At 43.0% G+C, this 24,688-nt stretch overlaps 1 long non-coding RNA gene across 1 annotated transcript in view; it reads right to left on the minus strand.

Annotated features, from left to right (window-relative positions):
• The window catches only part of LOC308679234, a 27,583-nt gene extending 7,556 nt beyond the window's left edge, over positions 1-20,027 (minus strand). The window contains exons 1-4 of the long non-coding RNA XR_014028734.1: positions 19,669-20,027; positions 10,497-10,613; positions 8,174-10,015; positions 5,953-6,119 (exon numbers count right to left, since the gene is read on the minus strand). This is a non-coding gene — a long non-coding RNA (uncharacterized lncRNA). The remainder of the gene's footprint in view (positions 1-5,952; positions 6,120-8,173; positions 10,016-10,496; positions 10,614-19,668) is intronic.
• Positions 20,028-24,688: the final 4,661 nt, after the last annotated feature.

The raw sequence follows: 24,688 nt of genomic DNA on the forward strand, positions 1-24,688 counted from the left end.
GGAGCATTCACCAGTTCTGGAGTCAGGTAGTTCCGCTGGTTAATTGTTCTGTCAGGAAATTTCTCCTTAGTTCTAGGTTGCTTCTCTCCTTGATTAGTTTCCATCCGTTGCTTCTTGTCCTGCCTTAGGGCGCTTTGGAGAATAGCTTGACTCCCCCCTACTCCTTCTTTTCATTAAACTAGAGTCATACCCAATTCCAGCAACCGTTCCTTATATATTTTAGCCTCCAGTCCCCTAATCATCTTTGCTGCTCTTCTCTGTACTCTTTCTACTCAACATATGCAAACCAACTTAGATTATTTGTTTGTTTCTCTCCCTCCTGTATTATTTTTATAAACAACTCAAGGTGGTGAACATGCCTAATATAGGTAGTCCTTGATTTAATACCACAGTGGAAGCCAGAATTTCTCTTCCTAAGCAAGGCATTTATAAAAAGAGTCATGTCTGATCTTATGATAGTGTTTGCCACACTTGTTAAATGAATCTGCTGTTGTTAAATAAATCATGTGGTCCTTAAATGAATCAGGCTTCCCACACTTACTTTGTCCAAAGCAGAAATGGCAATCACGTAATCCAGGGATGCTACAGCCATCCTAAATGCAGGTCAGTCTCCTGGTGATTGGTCCAAAAGCACCCAGCCAGCTTTCATGCCTATGGCGGGATTAGAACTCAAAGTCTCCTGGTGATTGGCCCAAAGTCACCCAGCCAGCTTCCATGCCTAAGGTTCAGTGTATTACATATGTCCCCAAAGCAATTAATTCATTAATAATGGCAAAGCCTGGTGCAGTACATAGTGATAATGTTTCATGAGCAATAATCGTATTTTATTAAAATAAGTCTACTCCTTTTCAAAACATTATTATTATACAAATCTCAGTCCTATTATTACCATCAGCTCTATCTTTTTCTAATTAAGAACTGACAAAATAGTTTATAAAAATTATAGTGGCATCAGCTGAAGGCAAAAGAAGCTACATAAGTCACTTCCTGCCACAAGAAGCGGTGGGGAAAGTCATTTAAACCCCCCCCCCTTTTCTTAAGTGAGACCAAAGTGAAATGGTGCTTACAGGTAGTCCTCAATTTACAACCATTCATTTGGTGATTGTTCAATGCTACAATAACTGAAAAAAGTGACTTATGTCCAATTTTCACACGATCATTGCAGCATCCCCATGGTCATGTTATCCAAATTCAGACACTTGGCAACTGACTCATATTTATGACAGTTGGAGCGTCCCAGGGTCATGTGATCACCTTTTGCAACCTTCTGACAAGCAAAATCAATGGAGGAGCGAGATTAAATTAACCATGTTATTAACAACTGCAGTGATTTACTTAACTGTGTAAAAGATCATAAAATGGGGCAAAACTCAGTTACCAACTGTCTTGTTTAGCAACAGAAATTTTGGGGCTCAATTGTCATAAGATGAGGATTACCTATACCAGAGGTCCCCAACCTTTTGGGCACCAGGGACCGGTTCCGTGCAGAGAGGTTTTTCCGCGGACTGGAGGGTGCGTGGTTTTGTGTGCTGCCTGCATCCCGCGGATGGGGCTTTGCTTGTTTGTGCGGACCGGTTGCTGGCATGCCGTGGCCTGGTACCGGTCCACGGACCAGGGGTTGCATGACCGACCTAATTTTATGACTTTTTTTTTGCGGTGGTGATTAAGCAAATCACCATGGTTATTAAGTGAATCCATATTCCTTAACTGAAACCATTGTTCGCTAGGGGGAGTATTTTGCCGAAAACCGGATGTAAACGCCAGCTTTCAGCAAAAATGTTGTAAATCGTGGTCACCTGAGTACAGGATGCTGCAAACAACTATAAATGCAGGCCGGTTGCAGTGGCCAAAATTCAGTCATGTGATCAGGGGGTTGAGGGTGTCAACCATCAGAACTTTGGAACCGGATCATAAGTATCTTTTGGAGGGTACATCATAACTTTGAATGGTTGCTAAGCAACTGGTCATAAGCCGAGGACTACCTGTACGTAATCAACCAATGAATCAATGAAAGAGTTGTACAGATAGTCCTCGACTTACCACACTGTTTAGTGACTGTTCGAAGTTACAATGGCACTGAAGAAAAGTGACTTATGACCGTTTTTCACACTTTATGACCATTGCAGCATCTCCTGATTCAGAGGCTTGGCACAACGGGTTCATACTTATGACCGTTGTAGTGTCCCAGGGTCACGCGGTCACCTTTTGCAAATATCCGACAAGCAAAGTCAATGGAGAAGCCAGATTCACTTAACAGCCATGTTGCTAACACAACATCTGCTGTGATTCGCTTAACAGTGGCGGAAAGAAAGATTGTAAAATGAGGCAAAACTCACTTAACAACTGCCTCAGTTACCAACATAAATTTTGGGCTCAGTTGTGGTTGTAAGTCAAGGACTACCTGTATGTATGTATGTATGTATGTATGTATGTATGTATATATATATATATATATATATATATATATATATATATATATATATATATATATATATATATATATATATATATATATATATATATATAGTTGTGGTTGTAAGTCAAGGACTACCTGTATGTATGTATGTATGTATGTATGTATGTATGTATGTATGTATATATATATATATATATATATATATATATATATATATATATATATATATATATATATATATATATATATTTAATCCCATTTATATCCCGCCCTTCCCCGAAGACTCAGGGCGGCTTACAATCTAAAGCACAAATCAATGTGCTTTAGCAATAGCCTTCATTCTATGTACATGCCTGCTTATTAGGGCTTTCGCGCCCCCCAAGCGGCATTATTACAAAGTCAGCTTATTGCCCCCAACAATCTGGGTCCTCATTTTACCTACCTGGGAAGGATGGAAGGCTGAGTCAACCTTGGATATGTGATACGTAGTTGTTCAAAATGGCCGTCCAAATCAGGAGGCTGTTTACCTCTGATTGCCCAGATGGAGGGGATTAAAAATGGGGAAGAAATATTGTATTCAGTACTTCTGGGCTTCCTGGAGACACACAATGCTGACCTGTCCTGGAATCAGGAGAGGAGGCGAAGAAAGATTTTTGTTCTGCTTGGGTGAGTTTCTTCTCAAGTTACCTTGTGAGGTAGGACGCTGCTGGCTTTTATCAACAGTGGCAGATTGCATTTACTTTCTTGGAAACAATTTAGAAATCCTTGTCTCCAGATAGGTGTGCGATATATTTCCTCCCACTGTGCTTCAGGATTGCACCCACCGCTTTTCAGATCTCCAGAGACGGCCTTTCATTTTCTTCGGGTTTAAATTGGAGACAAGATTTTGTCAGCCCGTTTAGCTTTACTCTAACACAGAAACCTGGGTGGATTTGAGGAAGAAGCCTATTTGGAGCAATATTTACTCCTTTAAAGGTAAAAAAAGGTAAAGGAGTCCCTGTGGATTTTACTCCGCTGGTTGTTGCCAACTATAGGAGGTGGTGCGCATCCTCCATTTCAAAGCTATTGAGTCAGTGCTGTCCGAAGACATTTCTGCGGTCACGTGGCCAGCATCTGTTACCTTCTCACCAAAATGGTACCTATTTATCTACTCGCATTTGTATGCTTTCGAACTGCTAGGTTGGCAGGAGCTGGGGCGAGGACGGGAGCTCACTCCATCACGTGGTGCTCAGGTCTTGAATCTGGGCTGCTGGCTTTCCAACTGACAAGACCAGTGTCTTAACCACTGAGCCACTGCAGCCCCATTTACTCCTTTAAAGCAGAGGTCCCAACCTTTAGGCTGTGGCCCACTACCGGGCCGTGGCCCCTTGGCTGGCCACTGGGCTGCATGAGTAGTTGGCCAGTGCACATGCGCATATGTGTGCGCTCACCCCGTCCTTGCGCCGGTACTAGCCGAGCCGCAAGCCTCTCACCAGCACTAGGAGAGCTGCGAGCCTCTTGCCGGCACTAGCAGCCCCATTTGTGGAGCGTGCATGCTCATGGCCCCGTTCACATGCTCGCGCACATAGCCACATTTGCATGCATAATGGTGCCTGTCCCTCCCTTTCCCACCCGGCGGCCAACCCGGAAAGATTGGCGATCCCTGCTTTAAAGCATCTGGATCCTGCCTTCCAGCCCCAAAGGGTCTACAGGTAGTCCCTGACTTATGTTAGAACACCGTGCTTTTAGTGGCTGTTCAAAGTTACAACAGTACTGAAAAAAGTGACTTACAACCAGTCCTCGCACATACGACCATTGCAACATCTTCACAGATATGAGATACAAATTCAGGCACTTGGCAACCTGCATGTATTTACAAGGGCTGCAGCCTCCCGGGGTCATATGATCACCATTTGCAACCTTCCCAGCCAGGTTTTCACAAGCAAAGTCAATGGGGGAAGCCAAATTTGCTTAACAACCACATGATTCACTTACCAGCTGATGTGATTTGCTTAGCAACTGTAGCAAAAAAAAAATAGTCATAAAATTGGGTGCAACTCGCTTAACAACCAATTTGTTCAGCAATGGAAATTCTAGTCCCAATTGTGTTTGTAAGTCAGGCATTATCTGTATTACAGTGTTTCTCCACCTTAAGATACATAGACTTCAGTTCCCAGAATTCCCTAGCCTAGCATGGTGGCTGAGGAGTTCTGGGAGTTGAAGTCCACACTTCTTACAGTGGCCAAGGTTGAGAAACGCTTGGTCTATTTACAACCTTAAAGACATGATTTAAGAGGAAAAGGTTTTACAAGGGAAGAAGAAAGCAATGCAGATTATTTTATAAGTTTATAGAGAGGGTGTTTTCACCAAGAAAAGGACAAAGAATTCCCCCCTAATTGGTGTTCCTTGGAGGCAGAAGAGGTTTCTTCGGCTACGTCTGGGCTCCCTGCCTAATGAAAAAGGGACAGATTAAATTAATTTTCAGGCAGTTGTTGGAATTAAGTGTTCCTAGAATTGTGCTCTCTTTGGCCGATATGAAGCTCATTTGTGATGCGGCTATCACTTTTGCAGAGATGCTAATACATAGAATCACAAAGCTGAGATTTACCCCAGAGGTCATCCATTGCAGCCCCCTATTTGGGGCGGACAACATCACAAATTAACGTATAGAACTATAGAAATGTTGCAGAACAGACGAAATGCCACTCTCAGCCTAGTTCACCCTGCAGGGTTGTTGTGATGGGAAAATAGAATGCAGAAGTATTTGGTATGTTTGCTTCATTGAGATAACCAACATACATAAAAGGGGGAATTAAAATGGTATAACAATAATAATAGTAAAGCAATTATTGGGTGTGTCTAGTGAAAAGAAGGACTAGGGGCAACATGATAGCAGTGTTCCAATATCTCAGGGGCTGCCCCAAAGAAGAGGGAGTCAAGCTATTCTCCAAAGCACCTGAAGGCAGGACAAGAAGCAACGGGTGGAAACTAACCAGAGAGAGAAGCAACCTAGAACTAAGGAGAAACTTCCTGACAGTTAGAACTATTAACCAGTGGAACAACCTGCCTCTAGAAGTTGTGAATGTTCCAACACTGGAGGCTTTCAAAAAGAGACTGGACAACCATTTGTCTGAAATGGAATAGGGTTTTCTGCAGGGGGTTGGACTAGATGACTTCCAAGGTCCCTTCCAACTTATTATTGTTGTTGTTAATCTCCAATATTTCCCACGGGGTTCTTAGCAGTTAGCACTAACCCTTTTCTTCTTCGCTCCCAAACTTAACTCTGTGCTAGAGGTAAGCAAGACATTTTAGATTCAAAACCTAAGTATTTTAAGCTCAAAACGTTTTCCCGCATGCATGAAACAGCACAAAGGGCTGCTTCGTGATGCAAACGGCACTTTGCTAACTTGACATGGGATATTTTGAGCACGAAACAGCTCAGATGTAAAGCGTTTTGTACAGTACCCTGTTAATGCATTGCATCTGGGCATTTTCAGTTGCAAAACTCTATGTGTGCTGCTCTTTAATGCGTAAGGGAAAAACAACCCTCCTGGCACATACCTCTCTGCTGCCGAAGGAGCGTGGCAAACTTCTGTGCTGTTTGGGCTAATCGAATCCAGCGCGGAAGCCCCTTTGCTCCATCCCAACCGGGACGACTCCAGCAGCTTCCCTGTTTCCAGATGTGCTGGATGGCAGCATCCGGATTGGATAGCTGAGCTCAAGGCTGAGGAAAAAATGGAGGGAGGTGACAAATGGCTGGCGCTTCCAGATGAAGCTGTGTGAGGGATGGGGGTGGGTGGGTTTCGGATGTGACTCGTGCACCGAAGTGAAGAAAAGAGAGTAAAATATATTTATATATATATATATATATATTCCAGTGACACAAACATTACTTAAGGTTTTTTCTTTTTTTCTTTTTCCCTGTGGATATGTGTGTGCGCGTGTGCGTGCGTATGCTGGAGAGAGAATGAATTTAGGGCATGTGAGGAAATATATGGCGATAATTATGCAATAATAATATGCATTTATACAGCTCTTTTATTCCTCGGTTGTAGGATATTCAATAATTAATTGCCTTGGCTGCATTCTCATGCTCCACCTTCTGCCACAGATCTTCAAGACAGAGACAGTTCGTTCTCTCGCCAAGGGCAGAGCTGTGGAGAATCGAATATTGGGCACCTCTGACGCTATTCGAGACGGAGGAATGCTCAGTTGCTCTCTCTAAATTCACCAAACTTCAGACAACGTCAGCCGGGAATCAGAGAGAAGAAAAAAAATCAGGAAACCTTTCCTTGACCTCCAAAAAGCTTTCCCAGAATTCCCTATGACTGGGCTGGGGAAAAATTTGGCTGCTGTACAGGTGATCCTCGACTTATAACCACAATTAGGACCAGAATTTTGGTTGCTAACCAAAATGGCAGCCACGGTTGATAAGTGAATCACTGCAGGTGTTAAGTAAACCATGCGGTTGTTAAGTGAATCCAGGACACCATGTTGGCTTTGCTTCTGGAAAGCTGCCTGGAAAGGTTGCAAAGGGTGATCACATGACCCTTGGATGGAGGCAATTGCCAAAGGTCTAATTTATGACCCCGGAACTGTTATGAATACCTGCTGGTTGCCAGGCAGGCCAAATTTTGATCGCATGAGCATGGGGAATGCTTCAACTGTGTTAAGTGCAAGGACCAGTCACAAAACAATTTTTTCAGACCTCTTGTAACTTTGAACGGTCACTAAATGAGTGGTTGTAACAGTAAGGCAGGGGTCTTCAAACTTGGCCCTTTTATGACTTGTGGACTTCAACTCCCAGAATTCCTCAGCCAGCATGCCTGGCTGAGGAATTCTGGGAGTTGAAGTCCACAAGTCACAAAAGGGCCAAGTTTGAAGGCCCCTGTTCTAGAAGGACCTTTTCTACTTCCTCTTCTCAGAAAAAATCTGAAAAATCGAGATTCCCACCTTCTACTTTGTATGAAACAGACGAGGTGAGCTGGTTTCACACAATTCACCAAACCTGAGCTGCTGAGTCTGTACTGCTAGTCCTCAGCCTACAACTTACAACCACCTAACAGCCTGTCCATTACGGTTGCATGTCACGATGGCCGTCAAGGGAGATAGCTTCACTTAACCCCCCACCTCTGTTCTTCCCCGATGCAGTTGTTTAGCAAACACGGTCGTTAAGCAGAGCACAAGCTTCCTCAGAGGTGGAGGGGGGTCGAGGCCTGCCTGCCCCAAGCCTCTTCAAGTTGATAAGATTGAGAAACACTGCACTACAATGTTCTTTTCTTGGTGCAGTGTGTTAATGTGAGTTTCTCTGCTATGTAAAGATGAATGAATTTCTCTCTCCGGGCAATATTTTTATGCATTTTCATGTATCTTTTTCCTATTGATATTTCCTTTTCTTCCTTGAGTTTTGCCAGCAATTCCAAAAATTTAAAGGATTCGATTTCATATTTATTTACAAGCTCCACTCCGAGCAGGGTAGAATATCCCCCAAAATGCGTTTGTATATAAAAAAGAAATCAACAACACCCCCCAACAAATATACAAGTTGTTCTTGCTAATGCAATGATTTCAGAGAGCATGCTTTCATCAATGTTTTGCTGATGTGTGCAACCTTGCCATTCAGAATCTGGAAAAATGTATATCTCAGTGGAGAATCTGGTCCCAGTTCACCTATTGATTTGGGAAGTACAGGCTTAGTAAATTTGTTTTAAATGTTTAGTAAGTGTGCATTAAAATATGGACTGAATGCATCCCTGGACATCCTCATATATAACTTACCTGCTGACTTTTGATAATCCCAGCTTTTACGGGTGACTTGATAGCTGTTTTCCAATATCTCAGGGGCTGCCCCAAAGAAGAGGGGGTCAAGCTATTCTCCAAAGCACCTGAAGGCAGGACAAGAAACAATGCGTGGAAACTGACCAAAGAGAGAAGCAACCTAGAATTAAGGAGAAATTTTCTGATGGTTAGAAATTAACCAGTGGAACAACCTGCCTCCAGAAGTGGTGAATGCTCCAACACTGGAAGTTTTCAAGAAGAGACTGGACAGCCATTTGTCTGAAATGGAATAGGGTTTTCTGCCTGAGCTGGGGGTTGGACTAGATGACCTCCAAGGTCCCTCCCAACTCTGTTCTTCTGGAGGAAGCTAGCACACATGTACTCCTCAACTTACAACCAGCCACTTATGAGCATTTGCTATTATGACAGCTACCCTGCAAAAGATACTTACAACTGGTGGCTGCCACCCCAAAGCAAACAATGGGCTCACTTAATGACTGTGTTGCTTTCTTGATGACTGCAAATTTACCTAACAACCATGGTGATTTGCTTTAAAAAAAGTCATAAAATTGGGTCAGTCGTGTGATGACCCGCTTTACAGCCAACATGACTTATGACCATAAAGCTCCAATACGGTCATAAGTTGAAGACTACCTCTTTTCCCAAAAGTGCCTTTTTCTGATTTCTTAAACCTCATAAGGAAGTTTCATGAAATATATTTATTAGTGTGGCTTGGATATCAGTCAGCTCAAATCTCCTTAACCAAAGGACACCATTATATTATATTTTGAGTATTTATTGCTCCTTGTTATTTATCTTGGGGTTTTGTTTCAATCTAATTTCAGGTGACTTTCGCTACAGTCACTAAGTGAATCATGTGGATGTTAAGTGAATTCGGCTTCCCCCATTGATTTTGCTTGTTGGAAGCCAGTAGAAAGAAGAATTAATAGAATAGAATAGAATAGAATAGAATAGAATAGAATAGAATAGAATAGAATAGAATAGAATAGAATAGAATAGAATAGAATAGAATAGAATAATAGAATAGAATAGAATAGAATAGAAATTGGAATGAAAGAATAGAATCGAATCGAATAGAAATTGGAATGAAAGAATAGAATAAAATAGAATAGAATACAACAGAAATTGGAATGAAAGAATAGAATAGAATAGAATTAGAATAGAATAGAATTTGTCACTTTAAATGTACACTAATCAGCATACATTAAAATGAGATTTCGTTGCATTCAGCTCTCAAAGGGTAACCACCTCCAATATATACTACATAAACATGACAAAGGATTATGCATATACCTACATACACACACACACACGTTTGACACAGAAACAACACAGTGTAGTTCAGATGTATACAGCCGGGAAGGTTGCAAATGGGGTATCAAAGAATATTGACCTGGTGATTGACAACATTTCATTTCCCTTATTTCCTTGAGTCATCTGAAAGAAGCACCAGGTTCAGAAACCTGCTTGTTTTCAAGAGAATGGAAAAGTCATTACTTCAGGTAGAACCAAGAACGTTCCCTCTTTGTTTAGATACCATGTTTCTCAACCTCAGCAGCTTTGGACTTCAACTCCCAGAATTCCCCAGCCAGCCATGCTTCATTTGCAAGGTGATCTTTCTTCAATGCAGACACCCACAAATTATCCTTGACAGAAGGCGGCCTTTTAAAAGGGATAAAAGAGCCGGCCTTCTTTTAAACACGATTCCGATTTTTTAATGCACTTTCTCTCTTTTTTCCTTGCTAAACTATCCCAGAGAGCCTTAAGGGATGTTAGACGGGTCCCCTTTTGTCAGCCATCTGCTTCGAGGAAGATCAGGGACTGTGGAAAAAAGAGACAGAAGATGAATAACAGAATTGCAGAAGAACAGAGAAGAGACCTTAGAGGTCTTCTAGTCCACCCCTTGCACAAGCAGAAGACCCTGTACCACTTTCAACAAACGGCTGCCCAATCTCTTCTTAAAAACCTACAGTGATGGAGAACCACAATTTCTGAAGGCAAGTTCTTCCATTGATTGTTCTCACGGTCAGGAAGTTTCTCCTTATTTCTAGGTTGCTTCTCTCCTTGATTAGTTTCCATCCTTTGCTTCTTGTCCTGCCTTCAGGGGCTTTGGAGAATAGCTTGACTCCCTCTTCTTTGGGGCAGCCACTGAGATATTGGAACGCGGCTATCCTGTCACCCCTCGCCCTTCTCTTCAATAAACATTAGACATACCCAATTCCCGCAACCGTTCCTTATGTGTTTTAGCCTCCAGTCCCCTAATCATCTTTGTTGCTTTTCTCTGCACTCTTCCTAGTCTCACCATGTTTCTTTATATCCTGGCAATCAAAACAGGATGCGAAATTGGCAGCAAGATAGGGAATTTCTCCTTGATCTACTTTTCTCCAAGTTGGAGGGACGGAGAGCACAAAGAACAGCCCTAAGAAAAAGGGATTACAGGGACTGTCAGTTCTCATTTGGGATCCATTCATTCAAATGTATGATAGCGCTGAACGAGAGGTAAATATGAACAGGTCCTCATCATTGCCATTTACCAGCTTCCTGCAGATTCAGTGGGGACCAGCTGGCAGAAAGCCACAAGTTTCACTTAATGGCAGAAACCCAGGACTGTCAGAACTGCTGTCGCTAAGAGGCACAGTCACTTGAGGTTGCACTTAGCAGCCGCGTTACTTAGCGATGGAAATTTTCGTCCCAATTAACCTCATTAATTGAAGACTACCTATATTTGCAGACAATTCACAGCCAATTCTCGCACTGAAAATCTGCAGAGCGGTGATTATATTTTTAAAGGGCTCAACCAGCTTCTGTCCCAATTGCGAAGACTTGGGAAAAGTGCCGTCTTCTATCCAAAGCCAGATAGGTTTTTTTCGGTGACATTCTTATTATTGTATTAGATTTTTATCCTGGCTTTTTATAAGTAACTCAAGGCTGTGAACAAATCTGATAGGCCTTCCTCCACCTATTTTCCCCACAACAACAGCCCTGTGAGGTGGGTTGGGCTGAGAGAGGGGTTGGCTCAAAGTCACCCAGCTGACTTTCAAGCTTAAGGCAGGACTACAACTCCTAGTTTCTCAGCCAGCACTTTCACCACTACACCATACTGGCTCTAATGAGCTTAAAAGAAGAGGGAGCCAAGCTATTCTCCAAAGCACCTGAAAGCAGGACAAGAAGCAATGGATGGAAACTAGTCAAGGAGAGAAGCAACCTAGAACTAAGGAGAAACTTCCTGACAGAACAACTAACCAGTGGAACAACCTGCCTCCAGAAGTGGTGAATGCTCCAACACTGGAAGTTTTTAAGAAGAGACTGGACAGCCATTTGTCTGAAATGGTATAGGGTTTCCTGCCTGAGCAGGGGGTTGGACTAGATGACCTCCAAGGTCCCTTCCAAATTATTATTATTATTATTATTATTATTATTATTATTATTATTATTATTAGCCTGTGTGCATTTTTCTATTTTATTTATTTTATTTTCTATTTCTATTTCATCTTCAAATTATGATCATAACTGGGATCATAATTTCCATTCTGAACAAGGTAGCTGTTAAATGGGTAGCATCTGATTTTACAACTTTCTTTTTTTTTTGGCCACGGTTGTTAAACGAATCACTGCAGTGAAATGAATCAGATGGTGGTTAAGCAAAAGCTGGCTTCCCCTGTTGACTTTGCTTGTCAGAAGACGTCTGGGAAGGTCACAAACGGCGATCACGTGACTCCGGGATGCTGGGACCATTGTTAATACATGCTGGTTGCCAAGTGTCCACATTTTGATCCCGTGAACCTGGGGATGCTGCCCTGGTGGTAAGTGCAAAGACTGATAGTAAGTCACTTTTTCCAGTGTTGTTGGTAACTTTGAACAATCACTGAATGAATGGTTGTACACCCACAGCATCTAGCTTAGTAGAACGCCCTAACTAAAAATGTTTGTAGGTTGACATTTGGTTGCATATGTTGTGTGAACAGGGCATTTTAGGCAACCTTGGCTCTTTTATAACTTGTGGACTTCAACTCCCAGAATTCCTGAGCCAGCCATGCTGAGGGGACAGGGAGAGGTTTCCAAGCTGAGCTATGCTGCCTCAGGAATTCTGGGAGTTGAAGTCCACGAGTCATAAAAGAGCCAAGGTTCCCCACCCCTGCTATAGACCAACTCTACATCCGGTGGAACTACTGATTTGTACGTTTAGAGCAGGGTTCTTCAAACTTGGCCCTTTTATGACTCGTGGACTTCAACTCCCAGAATTCCTGAGCCAGCCATGCTGAGGGGAAAGGGAGAGGTTTCCAAGCTGAGCCATGCTGGCTCAGGAATTCTGGGAGTTGAAGTCCACAAGTTATAAAAGAGCCAAGGTTGCCTACCCCTGTAATTGGTTCAGGGGTTATTGGGGGGGGGAACAGTTTTGTCCTGTTCATTCAAAGTGGGGCTTACTGTATCATATGAACGTAGCTTTGGGTTTCTGACGTGCAGAGGAAAATGAACAAACCAGCTTTTCTTTTCTTTTTTCTTCTGTTTTGGCAAACAGGCTACTCCAGGGTGCTCATTGCAAGCATCTTGCAAACAGGTGCACAAAACTCTTTTGGAATTAGCCTTGCTGTCGTGATTTAGTAGGCAGAGTCTTTTCAATGACATTCTGCTTTCCCTTTTTTTAATTTGAAAGCCCAGGCAGGTGTTTAGTGGACTGGTTCCCCCAGGATGTGGATGGCACCTAAAAATCCCCTGGAACCGGTCTCCTTGATTCCTAATTCTCTCACACACACACACACACACACCTCATTGTGTCTTTTCATACAAGTTGTTAGGTTCCCTCTCCGTTCTACTTTCCCACCCACCCCCCAAAGATCCATCCAGGTCAGATCCATCTCCCTCCCTCCAGCTGCCTCAGCAAAATTGCTCCCCCACCCAACCGGCAAACCGATCATACAGCTGCCGGCTTGTTGTTCAGTTTTATTCGTTTTCATTTATCAAGCCCAGCTGCCAAGGCTGGTATTTGCAGCCGCTGCTGCAACGGGAGAAAAAGCAGGAGGAGAATAGGGGTGCCAGGTTATCGTTGCCCTCCTGTGTGGCAGATCTGCCTCCCTTGTCTAAAATTTTGCAACGGGAACGAAGCCGGGAAGGGGAGAGGGGGACACACACAGATATGGGAGGTGAACATTGCCTACACAGCACAACCAGGCAGCTAAACTACTTTCTAAGACCAGGATAGAGGCAAGCATTCAGAAGTTGTGCAAAACTCCATTTCTGTTTAATAATAATAATAATAATAATAATAATAATAATAACAACAACAACAACAACAACAACTACTACTACTACTACTACTACTACTATTATTATTATTATTATTATTATTATTATTATTAGAAGAAGAAGAAGAAGAAGAAGAAGAAGAAGAAGTAGTTGGAAGGGACCTTGGAGGTCATCTAGTCCAACCCCCTGCTCAGGCAGGAAACCCTATACCATTTCAGACAAGTGGCTGGCCAGTCTCTTCTTAAAAACTTCCAGTGTTGGAGCATTCACAGCTTCTGGAGGCAGGTTGTTCCACTGGTTAATTGTTCTGACTGTCAGGAAGCTTCTCCTTAGTTCTGGGTTGCTTCTCTCCTTGACTAGTTTCCATCCATTGCTTCTTGTCCTGCCTTCGGGCGCTTTGGTGAATAGCTTGACTTCCTCTTCTTTGGGGCAGCCCCTGAGATACTGGAAGACTGCTATCGTGTCCCCCCTCGTCCTTCTCTTCATTAAACTGGACATACCCAATTCCAGCAACCGTTCCTTACATGTTTTAGCCTCCAGTCCCCTGATCATCTTTGTTGCTCTTCTCTCCACTCTTTCTAGAGTCTCGACATCTTTTTTTACATCGTGGTGACCAAAACTGGATGCCGCATTCCAAGTGTGGCCTCACCAAGGTTGTAAAGTGGTATGTTCCTACAGGTCGTCCTCACCTTACAATCAATCACTCTGTGACCATTCCAAGTTACAACCAACCCAACACGAAAAAGGGGGACTTACAAACTCGATCCAAAGTTCCAGTGATCAGGTTGCCCCCCCCCACACACCATGTTTACATGACTGATTCCCAGGCACTCGGCAACAGGGCAGCGTGTACAACTATTTGCAGCATCCTGTGGTCGTGTGAACACATTTGGCAACAGTTTTGCCAAAACCTGACATTTGCAGGTAGTCACCACAGTTGAGGCCAAAATTTTTGTTGCTCAGTGAAACATTTGTTAAGAGAATTTTGCCCCCTTTTACGACATTTCTTGCCACAGTTGTTAAGTGAGTCACTACAGTTATTAAGTTAGTAACACAGTTGTTAAGTGAATCTGGTTGTAAATATTAAAAATTGATCAGGCAACTAAAAATAGGGCCCACCGCCTTGCCAGAATAACAGAATATCAGGCTTGGAAGGGACCTTGGAGGTCATCTAGTCCAACCCCCTTCTCAGGCAGGAAACCCTATACCATTTCAGACAAATGGCTGTCCAGTCTCTTTAAAACTTCCAGTGTTGGAGCATTCACCACTTCTGAAGGCAGGTTGTTCCACTGGTTAATTGTTCGAGGTTGCTTCTCTCCTTGATTAGTTTCCATCCGTTGCTTCTTGTCCTGCCTTCAGGTGCTTTGGAGGATAGCTTGACACACACACCCCTTCTCCTTTGTGGCAGCCTCTCAAATATTGGAAGATTGCTATCATGTCACCCCTAGGGGTGATTTACATCAGGGCTTTTCAACCAGTGGTACGGGTACCACCTGTGGTACATTGGGACCTGGCAGGTGGTACACGACCATCCTAGAAAAGTAGTAGCGGGGGAAGGGAATGAGCTGAACTGGTGGTAGCGCTGCACAAGCCTGATCGAGAGATGGCTAGAGCTGCAGGGCTTTCAGGGCTCAGCGGAAGCACCAGGATCAGCGCTTCTTCGGGGCTGTCAGGGCTCAGCGGAAGCGCCAGGATCAGCGCCAGGCTCCAGCTGGAGCTCAGCGCTGATCCTGGCGCTTCTGAGCCCAGAAGAAGCGCCGATCAGCTGGAATGTTGCAGCATCTCCAGAGAGTTGTGATTTACATTCAGATGCTTGGCAACTGATTCACATTTATGACGGTCACAGTGTCCCAGGGTCATGTGAAGTGACCAAAACCTGCTGCAACCACCCAGCAGAGGGGGGGGAAATAAAAACCAAACCCCACCCCATCCCAACCCTGCTGCCAATCCTGAGCAGAAATGCTCACAACAATGAAAACCTCGGGCATGAGGAAGAGCGCTGCTGGGCAGGCTGTGGCTTGGGGGGGCACTTTTTTCCAGTGCCATTTTAACTTCGAACAGTCACTAAGCAAACTGTTGTAAGTCGAGGACTACCTGTACTTCATCACTTTTTTCCTTTTTTTTTTTTTTGGTCATCAGGTTTTTGACACTTCGCTAGGCGACTGGTGGTACTCGGATGTTGCCATATCCTAAAAGTGGTACAATGGGTGAAAAGGTTGAAAAGCCCTGATTTACATGACCCCGGAACACTGCAACCGTCATAAATATGAGTCAGTTGCCAAGTGTCCTGGAGATGCCAGAACAGTTGTAGGTATATAAAATGGTCCTAAGTCGTTTTTTTTCAGCGCCGTTGTAACTTTGAATGGTCACTAAACGAAGTGTTATAAGTCGAGGATTACCTGTAAAGCAAAAATCTTGGCCTAACACAAAGTTGGCAGAGAAGGGCCATTTCCTACGTGGTTCGAAGTCTTGAGGTCACGTCACCCACAATCAGATGCTCCAAGATTCCTGCTTTTCCCCAAAACAATTTGCTTTGTTTTGGACTCTTAAGAAGAGTTTGAAACTGTCTGTTGGGCCTCCAGCAGACAGTTTCAAACTCTTCTTAAGAGCAGAAGCTGGAAACGATATCAAAATGGCCCAGTGGATACAATACAGGTAGTCCTTGACGTACAACGGATCATTTAGTGACCATTTGAAGTTACAATGGCACTGAAAAAAGTGACTTTGGACTGTTTTTCACACTTACGACCATTGCAGCATCCCCCCCCCCATGGTCACGTGATTTACATTCGGATGCTTGACAACCGAGACACATTATTTATTTATTTATTTATTTATTTATTTATTTATTTATTTATTGAAAAGTTTTTCAATACATTTTATCTTTAACAATCCCTCCCCCCCACCCTCCACCCAACCCTTCCTAACCCTCCCTAACCCTCCCCCCTCCCGTTCCCCCCTCCCCCCTCCCCGACTTCCCAGAGCTAAATACAAGGTATAAAAGTAAAATCAGTCATAAACAACCATATGCTAACAACAATAAACTATTAAGTCTATCGCACTCTAGCTCATATGAAATGACTACAAGCAATGCTAATATCACATAAAGAAAAGAAAAAAGAAAAAACTTATTCAAATGCTAAATGAAACTTTTTAGTCCCATATTTGTTCTGGATGTAATCAATCCACTTTTTCCACTCCATAATATAACGTTCTTGCGAATGGTCTTTCAAATAAGCCGAAATCTTTGCCATTTCCGCCAGGTCAGAAACTTTTAGAGTCCATTCTTCAATAGTCGGCAGTTCCTCCTTCTTCCAATATTGACCTATTAAAAGTCTTGCTGCTGTAATTAAGTTCAGCATCAACTTAGTGTCCACAACAGTAGTATCTGTAATTATGCCCAATAAGAACAATTGCGGACAAAACTTTATCCTTTGCTTGAATATCTTCTGCATATTCCACCAAATTTTAATCCAAAAAGCCTTAACCTTTTTACAGGTTTATTTATTTATTTTTGGGACTTATATGCCGCCCTATCTCCCGAAGGACTCAGGGCGGCTAACAACAATAAAAACAACAATACAAAAGTTAAAAGAAATTAAATAAACAGCCCCAATAAATAAGTTAAACTTAAACAATTTAAAATTAAAAAACATTTTTAAAACCCTGTCGTCAGTCCAGGTCAGCCTGATGAAAAAGGAAAGTTTTAAGTTTTACATTTATGACAGTTACAGTGCCCTGGGGGGGGGGAGGGTCACGTGTGATCCCCTTTGGCGACCTTCTGACTAGCAAAGTCAACGGGGAAGCCAAATTCACTTAACGTCCATGTGACTAAGTTAAGAACTGCAGTGATTCACTTAACAGCTGTGGCAAGAAAAGTCATAAAATGGGGCAAAACTCACTTAGCAACAAAAATTGGGTTCAGTGGTGGTTGTAAATTAAGGACTACCTGTATTTGCAACCAAAGAAGACAAGCATTTTTCGCCGCATCCCTTGGAAGAAGCACCGTGGTTGTTTTCGAACGGAGGTCCTTCCGGGTGCCGTGCAAACCTTCTCATCTCCATTTCCTATAATGAGTCCTCATTTTCAATGAGGAAAATAATAAAAAAACACATTTTTTTGCATTGTTCTTTTCTCCTCGACCTCCATACTGCCTTTCACTGATCCCTCCCCAATTTTCTTTGTAACAATGCCTCTGTCACACACACACACACACACACACACACACACAAACACACACTTTAATTATGCCAGATTCTGAAACCTCCAATCTCTTGCACCCCAGAGGGGGGTAAGGATTCCGGATTGGCTGCTTAGAGGCGTAATTTATACTTTTTCTGTCCTGGCTTCAATCAATCTGGCTGTACATACACACACACACACACACACACACACACACACATGCAGGCACACACACCCCAACAGCTTTGCTTTAAACAAGAAAGAAAAATCTGGGTTTTTTTATCAAGGTGAAAGGCTTGTTAAAATAAAAAAATGGGAGTTTTTTTCCCCCCACTAACACGACACAAACAGAGAAATCAAAATTATTGGGAGGAGGAGAGAGGGTGAAAAAAAAATATCAAAACTGAACAGCTCCAAGAACTGTCTCACATCTGAACCGGTAGGAGAAAGAAAAAAAATCCTTCAGCCGTGTGGTCCTACAGTTATCAACACTGTCTTTTTAAGAGGAGAAGTGAGGGTGTTCTCCTTTATTTGTATTTATTTATTCAGTAAATAAACAGGGGGACCCAACAATAATTAAAACAAGATAAACGTGCAAGTTAACAAATAACACAAAAGAGGTGTTTTGAATTTTGCACTCATCAAGGGTTTGTTTAAACTTGGTTTCCTAACAAGGCACAATTAAACAGATTGGCGAGACACACTAGGTCCAAAACCAACCAATGTGGTGACATAATTTCCATGGTCAAGTGGTAGAAGACGCCAGATTAAACAGATAAAGGGATATTTTAGAGAAACCAGTTTGGTGTAGTGCTTAAGGCAGCAGGCTAGAAATTGGGAGGCTGCGAGTTCTAGTCCTGACTCGCATGAAAGCTGCCTGGGTGACTTTGGGCCAATCATCAGGAGATGGTGAGTTCTAGTTCTGCTTTAGGCATGAAAACCAGCTGGGTGATTTTCAGCCAATCTCACAGAGACAGTGAATTCTAGTCCTAGGCTGGGCGACTTTGAGCCAGGCACCAGGAGACAAATTTTGCCCATTTTATGACCTTTCTCACCACAATTGTTAAGTGAATCACTGCAGTTGTTAAATTAGTCACACCGTTGTGGCTTCCCTGTTGATTTTGCTTGTCAGAAAGTGGTAAAAGGGGATTACCTGGGACACTGCAACCGTCGTAACTATGAATCAATTGCCAATCAATTGTCTGAATTTTGATCACGTGGCCATGGGGATGCTGCAACTATCGTAAATGTGAAAAATTGTCCTAAGTCACACGGATCCTAGATGTTAAATGTTACATTTAATAGATCGCTTTTTCTTCTTCTGTTTTTGTACACTATTTTTTTTTCTATTCTGTTAGGGTTGAATGCATGCTTTGGCTTTGTTTCATTGTTTTGTATTTATTCTCTGTGATAAAACAATAAATATAAGACAAAGATAAGTCACTTTGTTCAGTGCAGTTGAGAACGTTCACTAAACAAGCTGTTGTAAGCTGAGGACTACCAGTATTTGGAGAATTATTTTCCACCAAAAACTCTCCCACGGTTCCAAAGTGGAGTGGGCTGAATTTCACCTCCAGCAATGAATAACGGAATAAGAGAGTTGGGAGGGACCTTGGAGGTCTTCTAGTCCAACCCCCCTGCTCAAGTAGGAGACACTATACCATTCTGGATGGAGCACCAACAACAGCTTGAGGCCAGTTGTTCCACTGATTAATTGTCCTCGCTGTTAGGAAATTTCTCCTTAGTTCCAGGTTGCTTCTCCCTTTGATTAGTTTCCACCCATTGTTTCTTGTCTTGCCTTCTAGTTTGAAAATAGTTTGCCCCCCTCTTCTTTGTGGCAGCCCCTCAAATATTGGAATATTGCTATCAGGGCTCAACACACACACACACACACCAGCAAAAAAGTGTGCTGGGCAGAAGACCACAGCTTCCTTGAAAACACTGATGTTTCCCAAAACATAGAATAAGAGTTGGAAGGGACCTTGGAGGTCTTCTAGTCCAGCCCCCTGCTCAGACAAATGGTCATCCAGTCTCTTCTTAAAACATACCCGTGATGGGATATCCACAACTTCTGGAGGCCAGTTATGCCGCTGGTAAATTGTTCTCCCTGTCAGGAAATTTCTCCTTAGTTCTGGGTTGCTTCTCTCCTTGATTAGTTTCCATCCGTTGCTTCTTGCAAAGAAACAAGCAAACAAAAACACACACACAAAAAACACACACCATGTGTGCAGTTGCACAGTTTTAAAGGAAGATTGGCAGATTGGCAGCCCCAGCTTGGAAAAGCTCTGCATTCAGAGCGTGGCAGGTCACAAAAGGTCAGGAAGGGAAGGCTGTGGTCAAAACTTGCACCCAAAGAAAACAGAGTCAATTGGTGGGAGGTGATGTAGGTCAGGTCAAAGGAGAGGGCCAGAGGGACTGTGTGGGGCCAGCACGCATGGAAGGAAGACAGGGGCAGAGCTGGCACAGTTCAGGAGCCAAGTGGCCACCCTTGGGCAGACAGGATAGGAGAAAACGCTTGAAAGGTGAGAACAAGATAAACATGCAGAATCCGAAGGATGCTACAAGGCCAAGGTGGGGCAGTGGAGATTAGCAAACGCAGGAGTGCCAAAACTCAGGAATAGGAACACAAATGCTTCCCCCCCAAAAATGAAGGGTGACTTCAGTTCTGCAGGCTTAAACATTGCCCAGGAGCTGTGCGGCCGAAATAAAAGGCATATATCCCTATCTCCACAAATTTTGGAGGTGGTATCGTCTCGTTTAGGGAGGGAGGAATCCTCTTATGTTCCAAAGACCCAAGGACAGCAGCTGGCCATGTTGCTATCCTTGGTTGTTGAGACCATAGAAAGAGTGCAGAGAAGAGCAACAAAGATGATCAGGGGACAGGAGGCTAAAATATAGAAAGAATGGTTGCTGGAATTGGGTACGTCTAGGAAATATGAAAAGAGCAGTTTGCAAACACACAAAAGCCCAAGTAGAGCTCAAACGGCAAGCACTAGGAAGCCAGGAAATTCTTTTTGTTCTTTTTCAGCATGTTGCTAGTCCTCAACTGCAAGGAAAAACTTGAAAGTATGTATAATCTCTAGGATTTCCCCCAACTTGGAGTCTCCAGCTTTTAAAGCTGCAGACCTGAAGACACTCAGGAAAAAAACGAAAAGTTGGGGGGGGAAAACTGGATGGGGCAAAACAAAACTGGAAATGTAAAAGCCAGGTAGCCGTGCAGCCAGGCATTTACAACAAACACAAATGTCTAGAGCACTGATTCTCAGCCTTGGCAACTTTACGATGTGTGGACTGCAACTCGCAGAATCCTTCAGCCAGTATGCTTTTAGTTGTGTGGACTTCAACTCAGTGCACTGGTTGGTGGAATTCTGGGAGTTGAAGTCCACAAATCTTAAAAGTTCCTGGGGTTGAGAAACACTGGTCTAGAACATCTGGGACCCCACTGGATTGAAATGCTGTGAATTTCATTTTTTAATTTTGAGAATGCTGAATGTATTCTACTTTTCCAATCGCCTCTGATGCAATCTGTACAAAGGGATAGAATAATAATAATGTGCAAAGATAATCCTAACAGTAATTGGTTTCTTGGTTGCAATCCCAAAACATCTGGAACATCAGTTGAATGCCATCGGCACCGACAAAAACTCCGTCAGTCAATTGCAAAAGGAACAGCTTAAATAGCAATAGCACTTAGACTTATATACCGCTTCACAGTGTTTTACAGCCCTCTTTAAGCGGTTTGCAGAGTCAGCACATTGCCCCCAAGAATCTGGGTCCTCATTTTACCAACCTTGGAAGGATGGAAGGTTAAGTCAATCTTGAGCCAGTCAGGATCGAACTCCTGACTGTGGGCAGAGTTAGCCTGCAATACTGCATTCTAAGAAGGGACGCGGCGGCTCAGTGGGTTAGGACGCTGAGCTTGTTGATTGGAAGGTTGACAGTTTGGGGGCTTGAATCCTGAGTGCCGCGTGGCAGAGTGAGAGCCTGTTCCTCGTCCCAGCTTCTGCCAACCTAGCAGTTCGAAAGCACGTAAAAAATGCAAGTAGAAAAATAGGGACCTCTACGGTGGGAAGGTAACAGTGTTCCGTGCGCCTTTGGCGTCTAGTCATGCCGGCCACATGACCACGGAGATGTCCTCGGACAAGCATTGGCTCTTCGGCTTTGAAACGGAGATGAGCACCGGCCCCTAGAGTCGGAAACGACTAGCACACATGTGCGGGGGAACCTTTACCTTTACCTTTTACTGCATTCTAACCACTGCCCCACCTTGGCAATACCATTAACATCATCAAGCAACAAGATCTGCCTATCCTGGGTCCTTGCGAAGGACTCGATGGCTGGATAAAAATGCCAAATTCAGTCTAAACATCTGGCTTTCTCTGCAACCAAACATAATAATTGTAAAGCTGAATTGGACAGTTCGGACCAAAAAAACAAGAAAACTGAAGACTATTTGCTATGCTTTGCATCCCTGTCGTGATATGAATAGATTATACTGCCCCGCAGAAATCAGAGGCAGAAAGTTACTTGAAGTCAGACTGTTGAAGAAGGAAAGCGTGCATTTGGCTGTTGATGTAAAAAAACAAAAAAGCCAAGAACAAGCATTGAAGCAGGTTAAAAGCTGAAACTTCCTAAATGTACAGGAAACCAAAGGTGAATATTGAAATAATAACACAGAACAACCCTGAAAGGAAAAGCACTACGTGGTCAATTTCTACCAAAGGTCAAGGGAAAAGTGGATAAAAATAAAACCTGACAATGGCCTACAATCAGAACATTAAAAAAAAAGAAAAGAGATTGAAGGCTTAATTTTGGCTGTGCGAGGGCAAGCTATTTAAGGCCACGACTGAAAAAAAAGATCATCAAATGATTCAAATTGCAGATTGTGTCAAGAGGCAGAAGAAAGAGTAGATCCTATACTCAGCTTGTGCAGGAGGATCACACAAACAGATTACATACAGGCAGTCCTCAACTTGCAACCCACGACGGAGCCCCAAATTTCTGTGGCTGTTTTGCCCCTTTTTACGACTTTTCTTGCCATGGTTGTTAAGTGAATCGCTGCAGTTGGTAAATTAGCAAGACAGCTGTTAAGTGAATCTGGCTTTCCCCCATTGCCTTTGCTTGGCAGAAGTTGGCCAAAGGGGAATCACGTGACCCTGGCACACTGCAACCGTCATAAATATGAGTCAGTTGCCAAGCCTCTGAATTTTGAACATGTGACCATGGGGGGAGGGGAATGTGTGCTGCCACGGTTGTGTGAAAAATGGTCGTAAGTCACTTTTGTCAATGATGATGTAACTTTGAATGGTCACTAAATGAATTGCTGTAAGTCGAGGACTGCTTGTGTATACAGTGACATAACAAAGTCGCCAAAACGATTCACTGGAACATCTGTCATGTGCCGGTACTGAAAAATTGGTGGGAAGCTGTAATTTAAAGAGTGGTTGAAAATGAGCAGGTTAAAACACATGGTTCATAACACACCAAATTTAATGTGGCTGAAAAGGAGAAGGTGTGGATAATTGATGTGGAAATAACAGGAGAATAGGAGACAAGGAATTGGAGGAGATACATGGAGTATCAAATATGAATATGAATATCTTCCCAGAATGAAGAAGAATCGGATTATGGCATAAACCTGCCATGATGCTCCCAGTGATTATTGGCACACTGGATACCATGCCAAAAAGTCTTGGATGGCACGTAGAAAATTTGCACATTGACAAAATGTCCATCTGTCAATTGCAAAAAGTGACAATGCTTGATACTACACTGATACATTACATTAACATCCTAGTTTCTTGGGATAAACTCAATGCAAATGAAGGCCAACACCAGCTAAAGAACTGGCAGCTGTGACTTCACACTGTTGTCCATTCGTTGAATTACAGAATATTACAGAGTAAGAGAGTTGGAAGGGACCTTGAAGGTCTTCTAGTCCAACCCCCTGCTCAGGAATTCTGGGAGTTGAAGTCCACGAGTCATAAAAGAGCCAAGGCTGCCTTATCCCTGATCAAGCCTAAGAGGGCTGTTTCAAACAATTAGTTTTCCCTCTGATGCTGCCCCCTAGTGGTAAAGTGGTGACACTGTCCCTTATACAGGTAGTCCTTGACTTACAACAGCTCATTTAGTGCCTTTAAAATTACAACAGCACTGAAAAAAGTGACTCGTGACCATTTATCACACTTAATGACCGTTACAGCACCCCTACGGTCATGTGGTTTACATTTAGATGCTTGACAACTGGTTCGTATTTATGACCGTTGCAATGTCCTGGAGTCACGTGATCCCTTTTTGCGACCTTCTGACAAGCAAAGTCAATGGGGAAGCCAGATTCACTTAACAACCGTGACACCAGCTTAACAGCTGCAGCGATTCGCTGAACAAATGTGGCAAGAAAACTTGTAAAATGAGACAAGCTCACTTAACAAATTCCTCCTTTATCAATGGAAATATCGGGCTCAATTGTGGTCGTACGTTGAGGACTACCTGTAGAGTGCTAGATTAAAATCAGGCAGGGCTGTCAGCCCTGAGGACTGGAAACATGAAGAAAGAGGTGGGAAACTTTTATGAAGACTGAAGAGACAGCGAGGCGGTAGTTGATCAATCTGAACTGGAATGGGGATTTTATAAGCCTTTTCATGACAAATAACGCCGAAAGGAGAAAGTGAATTGAAACAATGAGAAATTGCTGGAGATGGGATGAAACCAACATTCAGAGCTTAAGGGGAATTTAAGGTGAGTTTGGCATTGCCTGATGGGGCTGTGATAAAGCCAAAACAGGTTCTGAGCAAGTTGGACCTTAGCAAGTTGCCAAGAAAACAAAGACACCTGGACTAAAAACAGCGAGTTGTGTGAATTCATCACCTTTTCTGCAAATAGCACAAATGACTAATTTGCTCGCTGTGCAATTTTTTTTTTTTTTGAAACAGGGCAATCTGTTGGGGCAACACTGCCCCCTGCTGCATTTTCTGGGTTAAAGGCATCTATTCCATCCTGAGACATTTCTAATTCAACTACATCGCCTGGAAAATTAAAAAAAAAAAAAAAGTTTGCAGGACACAAAGA

The sequence above is a fragment of the Vipera berus genome (assembly GCF_964194415.1).
Source record: "Vipera berus genome assembly, contig: HAP1_SCAFFOLD_74, whole genome shotgun sequence".
In the NCBI taxonomy this organism is placed as follows: domain Eukaryota; kingdom Metazoa; phylum Chordata; class Lepidosauria; order Squamata; family Viperidae; genus Vipera; species Vipera berus.